Source organism: Lepus europaeus, chromosome 7, assembly GCF_033115175.1.
Source record: "Lepus europaeus isolate LE1 chromosome 7, mLepTim1.pri, whole genome shotgun sequence".
NCBI lineage: Eukaryota > Metazoa > Chordata > Mammalia > Lagomorpha > Leporidae > Lepus > Lepus europaeus.
In genome coordinates this window covers 46,570,254-46,574,494 of record NC_084833.1, presented here as the reverse complement: position 1 = coordinate 46,574,494, position 4,241 = coordinate 46,570,254, and the positions used below count along the sequence as shown (strand labels likewise).

Below are 4,241 nucleotides of genomic sequence, written 5' to 3'. Positions count from 1 at the left end.
TAAATGGGAATAAAGGGTAGCATTTCCGAGGAAATGAGAGTGCATGAATCATCTTTTAACCCCTTCCAGCCCTTTTTTTTCATAAGAGAGAACATATTAAGCTACGTGAGGCTCTCCTGGCTGTGACTAACCTTCAGTGACAGATTGGGAGCAGAGCATTAACAGGTGTGAGGACACTGAAGCTGCGCAATCCTTCCAGGACATTCCTACTGATGTTGCCCTCTTTTCAAACTATCTGAAGACTGCACCATCCTGCCTCCAGTGCCAGCGGTTTCTCTCTTCTGTGATCAATGTAATTCACAAGAATGTGTTAAGTAACAAACGAAATGAACCAAGGGCATGGAAAATATGACTTTCATATTGGTCTGGGATCAGCTACAAGCTCCAGTATTTTCATTGGAGGGAGTTTCATTTTGAAAAAAAAAAAAAAAAAAAGACTTCTGCGACTTGCCAGAAAAGATTTCATGAGAGCAGGTCAAGGTGGCCATGCATATCTGAAAGAATGGTTGTGGTGGGCTGGACTGCTGTCAGTGGGAGCTGGGGAGGGGGTCAGCTTTGCTGCTTATGCAATTGCACCAGCCACACTAGTGACTCTACTAGGAGCTCCCAGTGTTCTCCTAAGTGCCATTCTTTCTTCATACTTTCTAAATGAAAGACTTCATCTTCAAGGGAAAATTGGATGTTTGCTAAGTATTCTGGGATCTACTGTTATGGTCACTTATACTCCAAAAGAAGAGGAGATTGAGACCTTAAATGAAATGTCTCACAAACTAGGTGATCCAGGTTTTGTGGTCTTTGCAACACTTGTGGTCATTGTGTCCTTGATATTCATCTTTGTGGTAGGACCTCGCCATGGACAGGCAAACATGCTCGTGTACACAACAATCTGTTCTGTCACTGAAGCATTTTCAGTGTCCTGTGTGAAGGGCCTGGGCATTGCTATCAAAGAGCAGGAAAGCCCGTGCTGCTGTGGCATCCTCTGGCCTGGATCCTTCTGCTGAGCCTGGTTGTCTGTGTGAGCACACAGATTAATTACCTGAACAGGGCCCTGGACATATTCAACACCTTCATCGTGACTCCAATATATGATGTATTCTTTACAACCTCTGTCTTAATGTGTTCAGCTATTCTTTTAAGGAGTGGCAAGATATGCCTGTCAGTTGATGATGTCATTGTCATATGCCTGTCGATGCCATCGGTACTCTGAGTGGCTTCTTTACAGTCATTGTGGGGATCTTCCTGTTGCATGCCTTTAAAGATATCGGCTTTAGTCTAGCAAGTTTGCCCGTGTTTTTCCAGAAAGATGAAAAAGCAGTAAATGGCAATCTCTCTAATATGTATGAAGTTCTTAATAGTAATGACGAAAGCATAACCTGTGGAACTGAATAACACACTGGTGAAAATATCTCCCGAAGAAATGGAAATCTGACAGCTTTTTAAGAAAGACGTAATCAAAAGGCTGATCTATAATTCTGTTGTAAAGTGAATTTGAACATCAGAATATGTCTTGAAAATGCATTGTCCTCCAGTAAGGTTATCTAAAGATGATCTTTTTTAATGTTTCATTAATTTGGACCAAGAAGTCACTTTTCTTAATGGTGGTAGCTCACTATAATGACCTCAGAACATGACCAATTTATATTAACATTGTATTATTGTAGAAGTATTTTACCTTTTGATTTCTTCTCCAAAATCTAAATGCACTAATGACAGTTTTAAGTGTATAAAATGCTTTATTTTTTCTTTGGTGATGAAAATCTGAAAAGGACATTTGTCATCTAAAACCATCAATCCCTAACCATATACGTCTTCTTGATTTTTAAAAAGAACAAAATTATCTCAGTACATTATCTTGTGACATATTACCTATACAAATGACTCCTGTTTGATGAATTATTTTAATTATTAAATATGTTAGTTTCAGGAATCCTAATTTTCTACATGAAGAAAACTCTTTTATAAAACAAACTAAAGGTAGTAAACTGCCCCCCCCCCCAATGAAGACACAATTGGAAGTATTAGAACATGTACATATAATGAGATGGAGGAAATTTGATTCATCATAATCCTTTATAATTATTGTTCGAGAGTCAGAGAGATGAAAGACACACAAACATAGAGACTGAGAGGTAGAGGTAGAGATGTAGGTGGAGATGGAGAGAGCAAGAGAGTGAGAGTGAGAGTACGAGAGAACCAGAGAACAAGAGCAAGAGAATACTCCCTTCTGTTGGTTCACTCCCCAAATGCCTACCATGGTCCAAGGCAGGGCCAGGCCTAAGGAGAGCTGGGAATGTAATCCAGATTTCTCATGCGAGGGGCAGGGATCTATTTTATTCATCACTTGCTATCTCACAAGGTCTGCACTAGCAGGAAGCTGGAATTGGGAGCAGAGCCAGAACTTTAACCCAGACACTCTGACATGGGGTTTGGACATCCCAAATGGTGTCTTAACCAGTAGGCCAAACCACAACCCCTCATAATTCTTTAAATGAAAACTTTATTTTTTAGAATTATGTGAAATCAGGTAACTGAAGTTGACCAATGTGTCTTTTTCTAATAAATTAGTACATACAGTTTTTAGAAAAGATAGATTTATTTACTCGAGGGGCATAGTTACAAAGAGAGAAGAAGAGACAGAGAGGTCTTTCATCTGCTGGTTCACTCCCCAAATGGGCTGCAATGGCTGGAGCTGAATGAATCCAAAGCCAGGAGCTTCCTCTGGGTCTCCCACATGGGTGCAGGGGCCCAAACACTTGGGCCATCCTCCACTGTTTTTCCAGCTGGATCAGAAACAGAACAGCTGGGTTTGAACCAGTGCCCATAGGATATGCTAGCACTGCAGACAGATGCTTAACCTACTATGCCACAGCACCGCCCTGACTGATGTGTCCTTGAAATAAAGACCCCGTATGGCTTTGTCAAATGCTTAGGACCTTTTTGGCATTTGGTGTGGGGGGTTGGACTTGGATCCAAGACAAATCGCTCTGTAATACAGAGAATTGGGCTAGCGAAGGTGAAGTGTGAGTATCCCGGAGAAGAGCTATTTGAAGTGTGGGATATCTACAGAGGACTACCAAGTGGTGTGCTGTGCACAACATAAAACCGCTCCATTCTCTCTCCCAGGAGATCTTTCGTGGAGTCTCCTTTGCTGATGAAAGGTTTTGTGTGAAAGGAGTCTTATGAGGGCAGTAGAAAAGTGTATGGATTGGAATGTATGGAGAGGTGCTCATGCAGATTTCAGCTGGATGGAGGACCAGCTCACATCTGGTGAATAAGCAGAAGTTTTGAATCCTGTCAAGAGCTTATAAGATAGTAGTATTTTCTCCATTTTGCAAGGGATCAAATTGGAACACAAAAAGGAGTGATTAGTCTTTGGTGTGACACTGAGTGGTGTGGAGCCCAACAGCGATGCCTTGGATTCACCTGATCCTGCTGCCCCTGCCTTTTTTTGTAAAGGTCAGCAAAGAAGCAAGACTTATGTTCACGCAAAGTGAAAGTACACACTCAGGGCAAAGTGGGAGCGTGCTTAAAATAGAACTGCACGCCTTGAGGTCTGGGTTCATCCCTTTATCAGAACTGGAGGCACAAGGGGCAGTGTCTGGGTTGGGACTTCATTGAGTATTCAAAGAGAGTGGAACTTCAGTATTGTTCATTCCCTTGTTTTTTCTTGGAAATCTCAGAAATGTCCTGGTGTTAGGTGCAGGATGGGAGAAGGTGTGTCAGCCATGGTAATTTTACTATAATGACCTTAAATTAGCTTAAGGTCATGGCAGGCAGGCAGACATCTGCTGAGCATATTGCTTATTTTTAGCTGAGGTGGGTTCTAAGCAGCTAAACCACAGAAGCTGTGGTTTCCCCCTGCATTGTGGGGGTGGGTGATTGGGCTTATCAGTTCTTTTGACCATGGGGTGTTCATTGCACATGGCTTTGAAAAGGAGAGGAGTCATTTCAAGTTCAATCCAGAATGGCACTCAAACTTGTGGATTAAAAAAACCTAACAAAACACACTCCAGAAAGAGGAATTGAAGTCAGAGTAGAAGTCAAAGGTGAGTGGAAGCCAGCCAGGAACAGAGCAGGATCCAGGGTTCCTTTCTCGTCTCACCAGCACCGATAGGCTCAGGAACCAGATGTCTTAGAGTGGCAGGAGACCTTCAGTGGGAAGAGGACTGGTCCTCCTCCAGGGCTGCAGGAAGCCATCAAGAACTCAAGGATTCACTGTGAGATCACCTAGGTGGAGAAGC

At 42.5% G+C, this 4,241-nt stretch overlaps 1 pseudogene; it reads left to right on the top strand.

Moving 5' to 3' along the window:
* Positions 1-326: 326 nt before the first annotated feature.
* On the top strand, positions 327-1,440 carry LOC133764405 (magnesium transporter NIPA2-like; annotated as a pseudogene).
* The last annotated feature ends 2,801 nt before the right edge of the window (positions 1,441-4,241 follow it).